The sequence below is a fragment of the Mustela nigripes genome, chromosome 9 (genome assembly GCF_022355385.1).
Source record: "Mustela nigripes isolate SB6536 chromosome 9, MUSNIG.SB6536, whole genome shotgun sequence".
Lineage (NCBI taxonomy): Eukaryota > Metazoa > Chordata > Mammalia > Carnivora > Mustelidae > Mustela > Mustela nigripes.
Window position 1 is genome coordinate 38605097 of NC_081565.1, and position 19433 is coordinate 38624529.

Here is a 19433-nt window from a genome sequence, read left to right on the forward strand (position 1 = left end):
AAGGGTGTTCTAAAGGTTCTAAAAATCTCATGTCTCATATTTTTGACCCATCTCTTTAAATTTTCCATCTTTTTCATAGGTCAATTTAATTTATTGTGGTATAATTGACATATAACATTATATTAATTTCAGGTGTACAACCTCATGATTTGATATTTGTATATCTTACAAAATGATCACCACAGTAAGTCTAGTTAGTGTCTCTCACCAGGGCTACAGGGCTACAGTTTTTTTCCTTTTCCTTTTTTTTTTTTTTGTGATGAGGACATTTCAGAGATCAAATTAGTAAATGATTTTTCCCTACATTTTCAAATTTGTTATATAATACTATAGGTGATGTCCTTATTGTCCCATTATTTTCTTACCACCCTAGTTTGTTTCTTTCTCCTTCTTAATCTTGTATATTTTTTCTCTTTCTTAATTAGGTACACAGTAGTTTTTCTGTTTTGTTTGTCTTTTCTTTCTTTCTTTCTTTCTTTTTTTTTTTTTTAAAGATTTTATTTATCTATTTGACAGGCAGGGGGGATAAGGGGGGATAAGCAGGCTCCGCCTGAGCAGAGAGCCTGATGCGGGGCTTGATTCCAGGATCCTGAGATCTTGACCTGAGCCGAAGGTAGAGGCCTAACCCACTGAGCCACCCAGGCACCCCTTGTTTGTCTTTTCAAAAAGTTTTATAATCTATTATTTCTACTATTTCTATTATGTTTTTGTTTTTCTTTCCATTAATTTTGTGTCTTATCATTATCTCTCTTCTAGGCTTCTTTTGGTTTATCTTACTATATTTTTATTAATTTCTTGATTAATTTCCTTACACTTTTAACATTTATTTGTTAGTATTTTAAAGCATTACATTTCCTCTGAATGTAGCTTTTGCTGTATTTGTTATTATACATTTTATAATTTTCTCTTTGATACACAAACATAGAAAAGTGTTAATCTTTTTGGTAATACAGTTATAATGTACTTGTGGTTGTTACCAGGGAATATGCCCTAATAGGATCTCCACTTTAAAGATATAAACCTTCTTTTTAATCAAATGCATTATATTCTTTCATAAATATATATGAGAAAAATGGATGGTGTATGTGCATGTATAATAAACATATATATGTGAATAAGGGTACATATCTTATCACTGTTATGTATTTTATCAGTTTCCTTTCCTGATTTTTGACCTTTGACCTTCAAATAAAAAAATTTTATTAACTTTACACTATAATTTTATTTTTATCGCTATCTCCTTCCATAATATAATATAAGGGTGTATATACACCTTTGTTGCTACTAAGGACTACATTGTGGGTTATGATTGATAGAATAACTTGAATGATGCCTATTATAATTTTAAAACATGGCTCTTTATACTACTGTTTAAATTTTATATCTGAACTTTTCTAAGAACACATTGACATTCTTACCTTTTCTTATGTTTGCACTTGCCTATATCTCTTGATTTATCCCACTATTTTCAACTATTCTCTATCATTTGGTCTGAAGCAAATTTCTTGTGAACAACATGTTGCTCGATTTTGTTTTTTAACCTAATTTGACAGCCTTTGTCTTCTTATGCAAGAATTCAGTCAGAGAATCTGGTTTTTAAAATGAACCAGAGCATAGAGGAGACACTGCCTCTGAATATTTAAGTAGATTGTGTTCCAAAGATGAAGAAATTGTTGAGGCTGGAGACTTAGCTAGTTTCTTATAGAGAAAGGGGTTTCTATAGGGAATGCCCTAAGAACTCCAGTGAATTGTTTCATGATTAAGAGAATCACCGAGATTTTCCTGTTAACATTGCTCAACAGAGTGTTCTGTGGGGAAGAAATGAAAAGCTAAACAGGCCAGGAAGCTGAGACAGGGATAAAAATTTAAAAAAAAAAAAAAAAGAGAGAGAGAGAGAGAGAGAGAGAGAGAGAGAGAGCCACCAGAAAATGTTGTCACCCCTGAGCCAATTAAGGATCAGGAGCTGCAGCAGGCTGTCCCAGACAAAACCTGTTGGAGGTCAAGTACAGACAACGAGGGCGAATTCTTGCACAGATAATGTATCCCTGGTTGCCAGCCGGGTAACACACGGGGAGGCATCCTCCTACTACTCACCCTCGCTGTTAACAGGCAGGAACATTGCAGGCTGCAAAATAATAAGCAAAGCCAAAAGCAGGCTTGGATCCAGGTTTTGTGAGGACTGAAGCTTAGGCTATATTGCGGTGGGGGGCACTCTTCAAGAAAAAAGAATACAAAATTAGGAAAAAAAAAGAGAGAATACAGAATTAGGTACAAATTTGAATATTTATAGAGATAAGAAAAGGCATCACAAGAAACAATCCGTGTCCTTAGAGATTCAGGTCTTCTTAGATCTTTTTTGGATAAGCGACCAGAAGCCCTCACATCATAATGTTGCCTGATTGTATCTGAGTGTTCCTTCTCCATGCAGAACACTCCACAACCCTCAGCTCTGGAAGGGACTATGTGGGTGAAAAGCCCCAAAGATTAAGGTCAGTTGGCCTCAAGGTAAATCCACCTCTGGCCCAGAAGCTGGCTTCTCTAGGAGTAGGAAGTATAGGATATACATGCTCAGCTCAGCCCAACACTGGCAACCAGGCCCAGGAACATAGAAGTGGTTCTAGAACATAAGACTGCTAGCAGGATGCTGCCCAGAATCAGTAAACTCAGATTGGCCTGTACAGAAGGTTCAGGTGCTTTGAGGACTCGGGTGTCAATGCCTAATTTCTTCATCTTTACAGTTGGTGAAGGGAAGCCCTATTGACGACAGAGAAACAGAGAGGGAGAAGCATAACCCTTGGAAAAATATACACTGGGTAGCAAGATAATATGAATGCCGGGCATTTGGCAACATCACTCACTTTTCCAAAAATGGTGGGACTAAATATCATAAAGAGAGAGGAGTTGAACTGAAGGACAGCTTTTTGACCAACACTAGGATCAACCTAAGCTTAAGCAGCTATATAATTTTTTTATTTTGAAACTGACTGATTATAAATCATTCATCAAAGTTCTGATAGAGCATGCCGTGCGAGATTGCTAACCCTGGCAGAATGGACTAGACGGCAAGCTGCCGACTGCCAATGAGGCTGCTTTAAGAATGCTGGGCCATATGGGAAATCAGGTCCTGTTTTCTGAAGTTCAGTGTCCCAGCTCAAGATAATGTGATGTCATTTTGAGGAAGTTGATTGATTGAAATCCCTCACTTCAGAAGAAGTAGGGAGGTAAAAAATGTTTGGTGGCTTTATCCTGGATGTAAAGCCACAGAATCAAACTCAGAAAATTCTGGTGAGGCACCTTCCCAGGTATTCAGGCTCTATCAGGCCTTGTTTCTGAGAGTCTATTACTGGCTATAACTTCTCTGGCCCGCTGGAGAGATTAGAGACCCTTCACCTATAGGTGTGGCATGAATGTGCTGAGAAATTGAGTGAGTTTGAATCTGGTAATATATGGAGAGCTGAAACTTGTCTGGTGTAAAATGATGTCAGGTGCATTGACAACACCCAGAATTAGACTCACTGACCTAAGTCTAAACCTTGTGTATCTGGCATGAATCCTTGGGGAGCTTATGTTTATGCATAGTATCTTCTAGGCATGCTTAGTCTGTCTAAATAAGGTTCTCCCTCCGTTTCTGATTTGTCTCTGCTTCTCTGCTAGGGACCTGAATTGTACTTGGGCCAGGTGTTGACAACCCTCTACACCTGCCAGAACCCTCTTCCTGGAGAATGAACCTCATGTCTCAAGCTTTATCTGTGTCCTGCTTCATATTTAATGGACCCCATTCTTCCAAGAGACCTCTAGAGCTAGAGCCACTTGCAGGAAGAGTTCTGAAATTTGCAAATGTCTGCTGACCCCTGTTATTGTGTCAGCTATATTGTCTCTCATTGACAGCCACAAATCAAAACTCCTTGTAATTGAGATCACATAGTTTTTGGCTCTACGTGTGTAGAACCATGGACTTGCTATTACTTTTCTAAAGGAAGGCACCAGGTGTAGGTAAATTAAGACATTTGAAAGAAATCTTGTTGTGTTTCAGGCCTAATATAATATTCCTGGATAAAATTCTCAACACAGCCTTTTGTTTCCCACATAAATGAGAAGGCCAGTGAGAAATGGCCTAATGTTTGAGAGAATCTGAAATAATGGAGCTCACAATGCCCTTGTTTTATTGTATCCCAAATTCAGTCTGACCTTGGTTTTAGGGATTTAGTCTCCACTGATCTCATTACTTTGGACACATGTAAGAACTAAGTCTGAGGAGTATGAACTGTAGAGACTGAGCGCAGGCTGCCTCAAGATGGGCCTCTTTGGAATGAAGTATTACGCTGAGCTGAAGGCATTCCAGACCTGTGGCCTTAAGAAAAACATTAGCTCCTCCCTTGACTACATAGAAGAATCAAAATTGGGGATCTTTCCCAGAATCAGGGTTATTAGCTGAGATAATTTTTTCTTGTTTTAAAATTTTTTAAAGTTTATTTATTTGACACAGAGAGACACAGTGAAAGAGGGAACACAAGCAGGGGGAGTGGGAGAGGGAAAAGCAGGCTTCCTGCCAAGCAGGGAGCCTGATGCGGTACTCGGTCCCAGGATCCTGGGATCATGATCCGAGCTAAAGGCAGATGCCTAATGACTGAGCCACCCAGGCACCCCTAGCTGAGATAAATTTGACTGACCCATCTGTATGGCAGGGCAACATCTAATTACCAGTTTCTGCTCTTCTGCTTATCACCTGGTGGACTGCATTCCTTTCCTCTGAGTCCCAGACCCCTGCCCTCTTCTGTGTAGTTCAGAATGACATACATTCCTCATTTTGCCTGAATGTCTTTGGACTTTCCGTGTCTATGGAGATTCCCCATAAGTATGAAATTAAATTTGATTTTCTACTGTTAATCTGCCTCATATCAATTTGGTTCTTAGTCCAGCAAGAAGAACTTTTGAGGGGGCAGGAATCTTGTTACTTTTGTATTTGTGGGGTTGGGGGGGCATAAAGCATCTAATCTTTGAATTACTTTTTGTGTTAGTTGATATTTATCATAAACTTTCTATATGATAACTTTGCATTAACAAAATTTGCCTTGGATTTAATGGGTAGTGGAAAATATGAAAAGAAAATGCTAAGGCAAAATTGTAGTATAAAAGATTGTTTGCCATATACATTTTCTTGAAATCATGTATCTAGTCTTCTGTCATAGTTGTGGTATTTTGGTGATTGTTATGTAGGTTTTGATTTATATTTATGGGGCCCAATTACTACATTGTAGTTATAGAGAATATTTGGGATTGAGAAGATATTCACTACATTTGTAAAGTTGGGGGAAGTATTTACTGGGATGAAAGATGTTATCCCAGATTTTTATTTAATTTAGTTTTATTATTTTTTTTAAAAAATTTATTCATTTATTTTAGAGAGTGTGTGTGTGAGCAGGGAGGGGGAGGGGCAGAGAGAGAGGAGAGGGGAAGCAGACTCCTTGCTGCGTGAGGGCCCACAGGGGCTTGATCTCGGCACCCTGAGATGATGACCTGAGCCAAAATCAAGAGTTTGAGACACTCAGGCATCCCATACTTTTAAATGAAGGTTAAAAGCTTAATTTAAGTATAGGAGAGTTGACCGAGTGCCCAAAAGATTCAAGGGTCAAGTGTTCAAGTATTCAACTTTACCGTAACTGTCAGGCTAACTGTAAATCCTATTATTAATAATATAATGAGTACAGTTTATTGAGTGTGCTATGCTTTAGGCACTGTTTTAAGCATTTTGTATGAACTAACTCATTAAAATGTTGTAACAACCCTATGTAAAGTAGGTACTATCATTAATGACATTTAAAAAAATAATTTATTTATTTATTTGACAGGCAGGATCACAAGTTTAGGCAGAGAGGCAGGCAGAGAGAGAGGGGGAAGCAGGCTCCCTGCTGAGCGAGAGCCCAATGTGGGGCTCTATCCCAGGACCCTGAGATCATGACCTGAGCCCGAGGCAGAGGCTTTAACCCACTGAGCCACCCAGGAGCCCAATGCCTTTTTTTTTTTTTTTTTTTTAAGGATTTTACTTATTTATTTGACAGAGAGACACAGCAAGAAAGGGAACACAAGCAGGGAAAGTGTGAGAGGGACAAGCAGTTTTCCCGCAGAGCAGGGAGCCTGATGCAGGGCTTGATCCCAGGACATGACCTGAGCAGAAGGCAGACGCTTAACGACTGAGCCACCCAGGCGCCCCACTAATGACATTTTTTACAATAATGTATTAAATATAAAATTGATAGACATATTAGGAAGGCAGATTAGCTTCAATTATATTTTGAATCACAATTAGAAATATTATTTTTTGAGCATTTAATCTGTCAACATTATTTAGGATAAAATAAATCATCAATTTAATCTGATTATTTTTTATAGTCATTGCTATAAAATGGCACCAGACTACAGAAGTAACATACAGAATTTGAAATATTTTTCTGTGCTTATTTATGTTATAATCACCATAAACTATAAAATTAGATGAAGGGTATGGACACTTGCAAAATAAATCGACGACTATAAATTTGCCATCATGTTTTAAATTGTGTCGCTTTTGCCTAGGAATTTATTTTAACGATATTAAGTAATGTCTGGAATATGATGTACATACAAATGTGATAATCAAAATTCATAAATGTTCAGGTACCACTGATGTCACACATGCAGCACTATTCTAAAATAACAAGGTAGGTATGGAGTCTAATACTCATTTATGCCCAATGAATGCACAAGGGAAAAAAAATACCTCCAAGTCAAACTTGAAAATCAATATTCATACATTTCAAAGAACGCTATATCCAAGCTCTGATTGTAGAAACATTTTTTTAAAGAGCATTTTCTCCTCCATTAATTATGTCAATTGCTTCCCCAGCAATTTACATTCATGAACCTTGGTTTCTAAGGCATTTTATAACGTCAACATAAATGAATGAACAGAGCCTTTTCAGCCTTCCCTTTATATGAAAATGGTTAAGGGCACCTTTTAAGTGTTCCCATTGTTCTATCACTGTATACTTCCTCTGAGAATAATTGCATTACCTTTGCCTTCTCTAGGATATCCTTGAAAATAAAAACCAAGGTTTTATCTCAGAGGTAAATGTTCTGCAAAACTGAGACAGTCATCACTGTACTTCCTAATTCTCTTGCTGAAGCCCATGACCTTCATTGTCATCAATCTTGGAGACTAGCTTTCAAGCAGTTCCATTTTAGTGACTGAAAGTGTAATATTTTGTTCAAGTCACTACAAACAAGTCACACAACAACTCTATTTACGTGTTAATGGAATAGCAGAACAGAGATGCTTAAGGCAACCAGAGGTTACCAAGATCCCTCGTGGGTTTTGCTTTACTTTGGTTGGTATGTTACAGATGGCTCCTAAAATAACCAAATGCATTAGTGATGCTCTATTTTAACCTTACCTAATTCACTACAGAATATTAAACTGCAGCCCTGCTTCCTGGTATTAAGCCAGCATTCTCTTATGGTCAGGGCATTCTCCCCTTGGAGTGAGGTAGACGGTGATAGATGTGTTATAAATTACTACTCTCAGACCATAAATTACTTGTGCTGGGTCACTGCCAAGGAACTCCAATGGGTCAGGTTGAGTACCAAGATACCCTTCAAACAGAAAGGATATGCAAATTTTAGTAATCTTATCTGTAACCATAATTCATTCCTTTCATGGACTCATTCTCACATAATTTTTCAATTAGAACAGGACCACTCACCCAAAATAATGCATCAGATCTAGGGATTTGTCCCCTGTTGACTGAATCATTCTTTGCACCTCCTCAGAGAACTGGAAGAGGGTGGTTTCATCATTATTTTCTCATTTGTGTTATCTAGCGAGAAAGATAAAGTTTAGTACTAAGGAACAAGGCATTTGGGGTTTTTTATCAGTTCTAAGTTATTTATTTAAATAAAAGAATACATTAAACTTCTAGTTAAACATAGCACTTCTCTACTCAGAGCACACTAATTGATATTACCAGAATGAAAACAAGGCTTTAAGTCCATATACACAAATATAGAAGGAAATAAGACAGTAGCATAAAAGACTTTCATTTAGGGAGATCCCAACCTATATGACTTCAGACAGAACTGCTAATGATAAGTAAATATATTCATTCCTGGACAATGTACCTGGGACTTGGAGACACAACGTCCCCTAGTGTCTGGGGGACGTATCAAACAAGGGAATTGGTTGAAAATAATAGAGGAGATAGAACCCCTAGTCCTCTCTTAGTTCTGAAAGCCAGGTGATTGATTACTCTTCTCCTTTAATACCCACTCATTGACAGGGGGTCAAAGCTTTATTCTTTGGCAACATTAGCGTAGATAAGTTGTGGACAACCAACAACAAAAAGACAGGAATAAAGGCCCACATCTAAAAAATAGAGGGGAATATGTGAAAATTTGCAAGGCTACACTGCATAGTACAAGGTGGAAATCCTTACAGGAATATCCTCACTGAGTGGTAGTATCTTCATTTCTTTTTCATACACCCAGTTTCCAGAAAACTAGCATTTTTTTTTTACCACCACTCCACTTTCATACCTGAAAATAAGATGGGATGGCTTAAAAGATTTTCACATATTTATATCTGAAAGTTCTCCCCAGGAACAGCAAACTTCCTCCCTATGTACCCTATAATAAAACAGTGTGAAGTAGGGTTGTGCTTCATTTCCTTGCATTTGAATATCCAGTTGCCCAGCCCCATTTACTAAAAAGACACTTACTGCTTTTTGTTTCTCTTTATCCTCCCACTGCTTGTTTCTGGAGGCATATTCAGCTGTGGAAGTGCATGGCAAAAGGGAAACTAAAGCCCCAGGTTTCTAGCCATCAGACTTAGATGAAGGGCCCACAGGAAATGGAGAGTCATTGATACTGAGGAGAGAGTTCATTCTCAAGCTGCATGGATCTGACCATAAACAAATACCAAAATTTTGATAACAGAAATACAAAGTGGAATACTATATAGGTCCCAAATTTGGACAGTCAGAACAGGTCTGAATAATACTGCAAAGACTGTAAAAACTGAACTGGCATTGGAACCACAGATCATAAGAAATAGGTTAGAACTTGTGGTCTGAAATTACCTTAATTGATGGCCTGTTAAATGAAAATATTATCATTTTCTGTAGGATTTAGATAAGATGCAAGAATCTAATCATGCAATACTAAAAATATCCAAGATAAAATGCAAAATAACTTGACATGGAGAATGGAGAAAAATCTCAGCAATTCACACACCAATCCCATGATGATCCAAATGTTGGAATTGTGACACAAAGACCATTCTCCAAGAGCTAAGGGCCAACCCTTTGGAAACAAATGGAAAGGTAGGCCATCTCAACAGGAAAATAAAAGGTACAAATCAGAAGGAAATAAAAACTTTAGAACTGGAAAACACAAATACCAAAATTTAAAATATACCTGATGGACTCAATAGTAGGACGGAGATGACTGAAGGAAGAGTCAGTGAACCTGAACTTAGATCAATAAAAACTATCCAGTTTGAACAACAGAGGAAAAATACTGGAAAAAAAAAAAATAACTGCTCTCCTCACAGAATTGCATAAGATGCCAAAGGTCTAACTTTCATGCCATCAGAATTCAGAAGGAGAAAACAAAGAGGGTAGTTTAGAAAAAAAAAAAAAAAAACATTTAAAAAGTAATGTCTGAAAATTTTGCATAATACATAAACATAAAGGTTTATAAAACTCAGTAAAACCCTAACAGGATAAACTCAAAGAAATTCATGCCCAGATATATCATAACCAAAGTGTCAAAAACCACATTTACCACCCTTTTCCCATTCACCAAAGCAGTCAAAGAAAAACAGCATATTGTATGTAGGGAATCCATAATTTGAAACCAAGGAGGCCAGAAAGTAGTAAGACTGTAGTTTTAAGAGCTTAAAGAAAGGAACTGTCAACCCAAGATTTTGTACCCAGTGAAAATGGTTTTTAGGAATGAAGGTGAAATAAATGTTTAGATAAAGAAAAATAGACTTCATCATCGGCATATCTCTAAAACGAATACAAAAGGACGTTGTTAATAAAGAGAGAAATCATATTAGAGGGAAACAACTTCAGAAAGGAAGAAAGAGCAACAGAATTGGTAAATGTATGACTAAATATATTTTTTACTGCTAAGTTCTTCAAAATTTAGATAGTAGTTGAAGCTAACTTAAAACATTGCTTGATGGATTATTTAATGTTAATGAATTGTAATACACATGACAACAGAAAGGGAAGAATTTCAGACACCTATATTGCTGTACATTTTGACATTCAGTTTGAAGCAGTCAGTATTTTAAATTGACTGAAAATATAAATAAATATATTGTAATGCTTTAGAAAAATTGCTAAAAATATATTGTTACAAAGAAAAAAGAAAAATTAAAAAAAAAGAAAATACTTGAAATCTTCAAATAATCTAAAACCATCATCAAGGAGAAGTAGATTTTAAAACAGGAGAGCCAATCCAATAACAAATAGTCAAATGGTTAGACATATTAAAATATGTCAACAATTACATTAAATGCAAGACATCTAAGCATATCAATGAGAGGAGACTGTTACAAATGATTAAAAATATAATATGAGTCAATTATGTGCTATCCCTAAGAAATCACTTCAAATATAATACATAAGTATATTAAAAACAAAAAACGTGGAAAAACATATCATGCAACTAGTGATGAAAAGAATGCTAAAGCAACAATAGTAATATCGGAAAAAGGCAGATTTCAGAGCAACAAAAATTAATGAGGAAGAAAGAAAAATTACATGAGGATAAGAGGCTTAGTTCACCAAGACAGGTAACAGCCCTAAATGTGTACACATGTAACAAGAGAGCTGTAAACTGCATGAAGTCAAAGCTGATGAAAATAAAAAGAGAAATAAATTTACAATTATAGTGTGAGGAGTTCTGCTCCAAGATGACAACATATAGGAAGATCCTGAACTCACATGCCAAATCTCCACATATTTCTAAAGCAGTTCCTCCCAAAGAACTAAGGGCTAACTGAACGTCAACTCTGTACAAAAAGATAGACCACATAGACAGCAGCAAGACAGACATGTTCAATTAAAAAACCTGTTTACATATAAAAAATTATAGTTTGATATGTCAACATTTCTCTTTCAGAAACAGTTGAAACTAGTAGACAGAAAATCAGTAAGAATGTGAAAAAACAAGCACCATCTGTCAACTGACTCTAAAAGAGTGAGACAAAGAGGCAGTTTCAGAGAAATTAGAAAGTATTTTGAACTGAACAAAAATGAAAATACAACATATCAAAATTTGTGGGATCAGCTAAAGACATTCTTAGAGTGAAATATATAGCATTAATTGCCATCTTAGAAAATAAGAAAGATCTCAAATCAATAATCCAAGCTTTCACTTAAATAAATTGAGAAAAAGAAGAGCAAAATAATCCTAAAGCAAGCAGAAGGAAGGAGAGAATAAAATAGCAGTGTATCAATGATATGGGACACAGAAAAAAAAATAAGAAAATATCAAAGAACACAAGAGCACTTTTTAAAAAAAGATCAATTATATTGATAAATGTCGAGTAAAACTGACAGGAAAAAAGAAATACAAATTATCAATATGAGAAAAAAAACAGAAGCCATCACTACAAACCACATTAAAAAGTCAGGAAAGGAATAGTACAAACAGCTCTGTATACAGCCTCTATGAAATAGATGGACCTGGAGGGTATTTATCCTGCGAAGTGAAGTCAGAGAAAGATAAATACCATATGATTTATCATATCATAAGTTAGAGAAAGATAAATACCATATGATTTCACTTACATGTGGAATTTAAGAAATAAAAGAAATGAGCAAAGAAAAAGGCAAAAAACCCCCAAAAAACCCAGACACTTACATTTAAATATAGAAAACAGATTGGTACTTGCTAGAAAGGCTGGGGGAATGGGTGAAGTAGATAAAGGGGATTAAAAATACATTTGATAAGCACTGAGAGATGTAAAGAATTGTTGAATCATTATAGTGTATGCCTGAAACTAATATAACACAGTATGGTAAATTTACATGAGTAAAGAAAAATAAAGAGAGTAAGGGGAACATCTTTTTTCAGCATGGTTTTAAAGGAACCTGAATTCTCAAATGTTATTCTTTGGTTTCATTTTATTTAGCTCTGGCAACTTCATAGCTGGAGATTTTCACTCAACTCTTGCTCTTCACTGATACTGAGATATAAAAAATGAAGTCCTAACAACTCATATTCAAGTTTTTCATAGTACTTGGGTTTGCAAGTGAAAGGTGAAGCCTGAATGACGTGGAGTGCCACTGGCTGAATAGTAATTGGTCTCAAGTCAAGAGATGAAAATGTAACCAATTATGTTGAGTTAAGGTTGATTAACTTTCCTGTCAATCGTGTCATAATTCTGAGATTGTTATGATTCTACACACTGAGTAAATAGACTCATCTGTTCAAGCATTTTCAACCATTAAGCATAGGGAAGATATGCATGCATATATATATATATATACACTTTGTTTATATGTGTTCTGTAAATAAATATGTAAGGAAATGATATTTAATTCAAGAGAGGTACTCATTCTTAAGTAACCACTATAGGAAGTGGAATAATATTCTTTGAGTAAAATGGGGTTTGTAGTAATGCAAATATGCATTTGAAAATTAACTCTGCCATCTTACAAACTGTGAGAACTGAGATAACTAACATCTCGCATCTTCGCAATCTCAAGGGTTGTTGGGAAGATGAACAGCTTCAACTGAAAAAGTAATGTAAAGCACATGTTGATGTCATTCTCTCAGGCTCCTCTGAGTGGTGGGAAAGATGACTACCAGTGCTTCTGACCTCCCACATTCTGGGCTCCTTGGGCAGATCTGGAAGAGTCTTACCCACTTTGTGGGCTTCTCACAGTTACTTGGGAGCATTTTAATTTGATCTCCTGATTTAGTGGGCAAGTGGGGTCCAGATCACCATGCCTAATTCCATGAAGTTTTATGTCTGACCCCTTTTTTTTTTTTAAAGATTTTATTTGTTTATTTGACAGAGATCACAAGTAGGCAGAGAGTCAGCCAGAGAGAGAGGAAGAAGGGGCTCCTCTCTGAGCAGAGAGCCAGATGCGGAGCTCGATCCCAGGACCCTGAGATCATGACCTGAGCCAAAGGCAGAGGCTTTAACCCACTGAGCCACCCAGATGCCCCCTATCTGACACTTTCATTGATCCTTTAACCAATCTCAAAACTCTCCTTACTTGAGCATGAATCTCATCTCTGAGTAGCAATAATCAGGGTGCAGTTTATAGGGAACATCTATGTTGTTTTGTGTTGTATTTCTTGAATTTTACTTTTTTCTCATGTAGACCACGCTCCTGCGATCATTAGCTCTCAGCTCAAGAGTGTAGATTTTTTCAGTGATTCTGGTGTTACTCTGTGAATACCCCTTATTGAATTGGCAGATTCATCAGGTGACCCCACAGCCTGGAGTTCTGGAATGCCAGCTCAAATTTCTCAGATCTTGCAGGGACCATGTGGACAGTGGGTATTTTCGTGGATATTAAGATGGAAAATCAGCACAAGGCTCTGCTCTTCTTGGAAATAGCGGGGGAGGACAAAGAAACAAATGTTTATCGAGGATGTAGTAGGCAGAATTCTAAAATATTCCTCCGAGATTTCTTAATTTAATACCTGGGACTGTGAATGTGATGTGAAATCACAGTTGTTATTATGTTACCTTACATGGCAAAGGGATTTTGCAAAGGTAATTAAAGTTACAAATCAGCTGACTTTGAGTTAATCAAAAGATAGATTATCAGAGCAGGCGTCCACGAATCACACAAACTGTTTCACAGCACATTTCCCCTAGACTTAGACCTGGAAAGGAAAGTCAGAACCAAAGTACTGAGAAGGGGGCCTGTGCAAGGACTTTTGAGAACAGAGAGTGACCTCCAGCCAAAGGTAAGTAGGACAATGGTGAGGAGCTGCATTTCAGTTGTTAACAGGAATGAGCTCAAAAGAGGACTCAGCCCCACATGGACATACAGCTGGCTTACACTTTGGTTTTAGTCTTGGGAGACCCTAAGCAGAGAACCCATCTAAGCCCACCTGGACTTCTGATCTAAAGAACTGTGTGCTAATTAATGAGTGTTGTTTATCCACCTAAGTTGTCCCATACCAATAGAAAAATAATACAGATGCCTCTCTGAAGCCAGATACCATTTTTTTAATGTGGCACTTAATTTAATTATTACAGTCATCTATAAAAGACAGTCCTGTAACTATTTTACAGATGGAAAACAGGCTCAGGGAATTTATATGGCATGTCTGAGGTTTTTGTAAGTTTTAAGTGGCAGAGCCCAGATTGGGAGTCATGGATGTCTCTAAGGACAAGCAGCTTTCATTACACTAGTCTCAGAAGTCTCAGGGACTAACTCACAGGGATACCATCCATCCAGTGAAAATAACTCCAGAGAAGTGCTCCAAGGAAACACATTTTCTCCTTGAACTGCCCTGTAGTTGTATACCTAAGGCAGAGCCCCAAAGGCTAAGATCATTCATTGTCTGCAATTCCTGTCTGTCTCCTTTAGTGTAACATGACCTCTTCTTAATCACAGTATTCCATTTCTGAACCGTGAGTGGAGTGCTGCCTTTTCATGTAGGGTTCTGTTTTTGTTTTCTGCAAGAAGTGTTTAGATTTTGCTTTACCTATATGGAATAATACGATTTCAGCTGACAGCTTAACTATTTATAGTTAAATGCACCTCCTCCCACCCATCACTAACCAAAGGGAAATAAGTTCCACCTTTTTATACTATGTAAAATTCACATCATTTTAAAAATGTGATTTGTCAGAAGAAAGCTTAGTCTAGTTTACTTAAGGCTAAATCTTCCATTTGCTTACCTGGGCCATAGGCATAATCTCCCAAAGTCATTATCTAAGTCCAGTGAATGTTCAACATTTTTATAGATTTTCACGTAGTAATACTGTTTTGTTTTCTAGTATTTAATTTGTTATAAAATATAGTTGTTTTGTAACTCCTACTTTGATTTCAAATATAGATAGAGTGAATTCCTATGCTATTCTTTTAAGAATATAAGAATGCAGGTATTTAAAGAATTGAACATTTAGTATAAATTGAGACAACTCACAGAGTGTTTGCATGAGCCACACGGCCCGAGTTAATCTTTCTTTGTAAATGGAGTATTTTCTGAGTTTAATTATTTTTTTCACACCAAAAGAGGTCTAGTTGAGGTGCTGGAAAGAAGTATTTAATTGAATTCCATGGTATAAGATGTTTCCCACTGTATCAGACAGAGTACTGAAAATTCATTCTGAATTATTGACTATAAAGAATAAATCATATAGTATGTACTTCTTAAAAATATATGATATAAATGATTAAAGGAAAGATATTCTTAGTCCGGAGTGAAAGAAAATAAGTAAATATATTAAAAAATTTCTTTTTATTTCTTGGATATGTATTGTCTATTTATAGGATTATAATCAGATCATTTATAGAATTAATTATCATTTTTCCTTAATATTTAAACACAAATACTTTCTCATGTTATCTCGGTCTCTGTAATCATCACTCTATGGCTAATTTCCAAGATGAGCATTTAATGGAATTCATTAATCATGTCATTATTTTTTAGATATTTAGATATTGTCAGTTTTACTGTAGTACTTTAAGGAGTTTTTATCTTTGTATAGATCTTTTTTGCATTTCCTCTGTTTGGAGAAAAGGCCACTTTACGTCAGTGGTGACCAATACTTTTCAGCTTAAATTCTCTACTTATGCAAATGAACACGTTCATTATATATTTCATCCTCTAGGATCTGATGCATGTAGCCCCTTAATTTTCACTTTCTCCTAAGCCAAATTTCTCATCCGCTGATATAGATACCTCAGCATCCAGTGATTAAACCCTGGCCTTCCCTTCACTGTCCCTCTCCATCACAATGTTTCCTGCTCTGCAGTATAACTAGTGATTAACTTTAATTACAGTCATGACCACCTCATATAGCAGAGGCCAAAGGATGATTACAAATCATGTTTCATAATATTATTCAGAAAGATGAAGCTTCAACACAGCTACCAGGCTCAAATAACTAATTTGCATATTATTACATAGAATTTAAATGGACTTATTTCATCCACTCTCACCCTGTAGTCATCTTATTACCGTTTAGAAAATTTATTGAGTCTGTACCATGAGTGTGCAGGTGAAGGTAAAGGATGGCGTTCCATCACTAACACAGTTAGAACGTGAAGAAGAAATTTCCCCAGGTTCTTTTGTATTCTGCCTGATTTAATTGATTATATCTCTCATAGGTCATCGATACACCATTAGAAAGTTTTATAATATTTAATTAGGTGGAGACAGTAACAATTATTATAATTTACTGATGGTTTGCTATAAAACTGTTCCTGTGCCAAGTTTCACACATGATCGCATTTAATCCTACAAAAACACACAGGTTTTTATTTTAAATATAGTGGGCATTGAGTCTTAGAGAAGATAGGCAACTAAGATCATTTTGTCTGTAAGTAACAGGGCCCAGATTCAATCTGTGGTTTACAACACTCTGGGCCAAAGCTTCAAATCTGCTGTGTTCTGTAAAAATTTCCTTGAGGGGTGCTGTGCAGAGATAGTTGTATCTTATATATGGTGTGCAAAGGTAATTGTCTTATGTACTTACTAATTTTTATTTTTTAAATGATTTTATTGAACTCTTTATAGATTTATTATTTATTTATTTATGTTAAAGATTTTATTTATTTATTTGACAGAAGGAGATCAAAAGTAGCAGAAAGCCAGGCAGAGAGAGAGAGGGGAAGCAGGGTCCCCGCTGAGCAGAGAGCCTGATGCGGGGCTTGATCCCAGGACCCTGAGATCATGACCTGAACTGAAGGCAGAGGCTTAACCCACTGAGCCACCCAGGTGCCCCTTGATTTATAATTTATATAAGCAGGGGGAGCAGCAGGCAGAGGGAGAAGCCGGCTCCCCACTGAGCAGAGAGCCTGATGTGGGACTGGAGCCCAGGACCCTGGGATCATGACCCAAGCCAAAGGCAGACGCTTAACGGACTGAGTCACCCAGGAACCCTTCACTGATTTTTAAAACACTATTTATGGAGGATCCACTGGGTGACAAGTCCTAAGCATCACTTGCTATGCCGTTCAGTGTTGACATTCTTGCTTTATTGTCACATAAGGAAGCGGGTACAATGACCTGAAAAGGGAACAGGCAAACTCTGTTTTAGACATGTCTCAGAGTCTTCTGAACAAAGATTTCAGAATGAAAGGCTGTTTTAACTGGGGGAGAAGTTAAACAGATCTATGAATTTAGACTAAGACTTTTATTAAAAGTGTGGAATATGCTAAAGCTTGAGCCCTATTAACCGAAAGTTCTCTTCCGGAAGGCAGGATCTTTTGTTTCTGGTGACTCAGGAAAAAGCAACGCCCACATGATAATTCCAGAAATGTGGGTGTGGCAATTTAAGACAGATCACTCCCCTCTTAGATCAAATGCTACCTGCCCTGAGTCAGGAAAGGTGATAAAATTGGTAAGACAGAAGATGTAACGAAAATCTGAGACCAGACTGCCTGCCCAGATTCACACTCCAGATCTCTAATCTCTAGTCATGCCCTGTACAGAAAGGAGAATGTTCATATATTTACCATGTCACAATAAGAAGAAAAACAGCAAAGGTTATAAATCACCTTTTTCTTTTTCTTTTTTTTTTCCTTTCAGAAAAAATCTTCCATGGATTTTATGGACTCTTTATCTAGGTTAAAGCCTTGTGATTATCCAAGAACTCTAAGGAAATAAAAGTGAAAAGGTAAAAGAAAGTAATTAAATTAGAGAAATGATGGGGTTCAGGGTTGGGACAGAAGTAGCACAGAAAGAAGGAGAAAGTACATGTATGTGGTTTAGAACCGTATGACCCTGCTACTTTGCTGATACAGAGCGTCCACACCTGTAAACTCTTAAATCGAAATGGATAGGTCTAAATATTAGTAACTCTGTAAATACTCAGTGCTGATATCATTTAAAGCTATCAAAAATCACTTCATTTATATTAAAAAAGATTGTAAGTGTCCATTGTGGGAATATTAAGGTCAAGAACAAATTTTAAAAAGACAAGAATCTTTTCTACATTCTAGCCCATACTTATCCAGGAAAAAAAAAAAAAAACAACAAAGATTTTTCCAATATATGGGTGATAATTAAATTTGTCATCTGCCCTTGAGGTTGAGTCTTTTCATTTATTTATAGCCCTTTTGTATTTCTTCTATGTAGGTAACCAAGTGTTTCAAGTGTCTCAGACCTATGTTAGAGATGAATGAAATGTGAAATCAATACCATATATAGAAAGAGTATTTGGTTAAATCATGAATGTCCGCTATTTAACCTTTTTTTGACTCCATATACAGCAGTTTCATCTGGCACAAATTCAGAACAATACAAACACAAGGATTGCATATGCAGTCTGAGGCAGAATTCTGTATGTGTCCACTGATGCGGTGGTGTCCACATGCATGCCAGTGCCCCCTTAGCAACCACAGATGTGAGCTCCATGGTTCTAGCTCTTTCAGTTCATACACATATGATCAGCCATTGTCCCAAAAGCGTGACCCAGTGCCCCAACAACTTATTCCAGAGGCCCTTCATTCTTAGCCATGCAAACACTAGGTCATTGTGTGGAATATACATTTTTAGACACAAGACCACAAATGCATGAGAAAAGTATTCAAATGGCTGAGCAGTTAGATAATATGATAATATGACAAGTGTCTACTAAGGTGAATAATTAATATCTCACATTTAACTTGGTCAAAACTGACCATCAGCTTCCTCTTTTTTTTTTTTTTTAAGATTTTTTTTTTTTTTTTTTTTTTAAAGTTAGAAAGCACAAGCAGGGGGAAGTGGCTGATGAAGAGGGAGAAACAGAGAACTGGACAGAGAACTGGATGCTGGGCTCGATCCCAGGGCCCTGGGATCATGACCTGAGTTGAAGAGAGATGCTTAACCAACTGAGCCACCCAGGTGACCCTGAGCAACCATTTATTTTTAAGAGACCATTTTTTCCCCCATGCATTCTCGTACTCATTCTATCTGTAAATCCTCTTAGTTCTTGGAACAAAATCGACTGGGTCTCCTATATCCACTACTTAAAGCACAGCTCAAATACACCATCATCTTTTGCTTAAACAATATCAAAAACCTCCTAATAGATCTTTCTGCCTCACTCTTGTCCATTTGCTAGTGGACCAGCCATCAGAGGGCAAGGATAAATCTCATAAGAGAAATGATCCCAATCTTTACCCCAGTGGATTTTTTTTCCCCCCTGCTTCCTATGCAGAGGTACTGGCTTTTAAAAGCCTTGCCCATCCAGGAAACTGGAG

The 19433-nt window shown here is 36.8% G+C and overlaps 1 long non-coding RNA gene across 1 annotated transcript in view; it reads left to right on the forward strand.

The window, feature by feature from the left end:
- Positions 1-17841, forward strand: part of LOC132025101 (uncharacterized) — a 75271-nt gene extending 57430 nt beyond the window's left edge. The window contains exon 3 of the long non-coding RNA XR_009406415.1: positions 17779-17841. This is a non-coding gene — a long non-coding RNA (uncharacterized LOC132025101). The remainder of the gene's footprint in view (positions 1-17778) is intronic.
- Positions 17842-19433: the final 1592 nt, after the last annotated feature.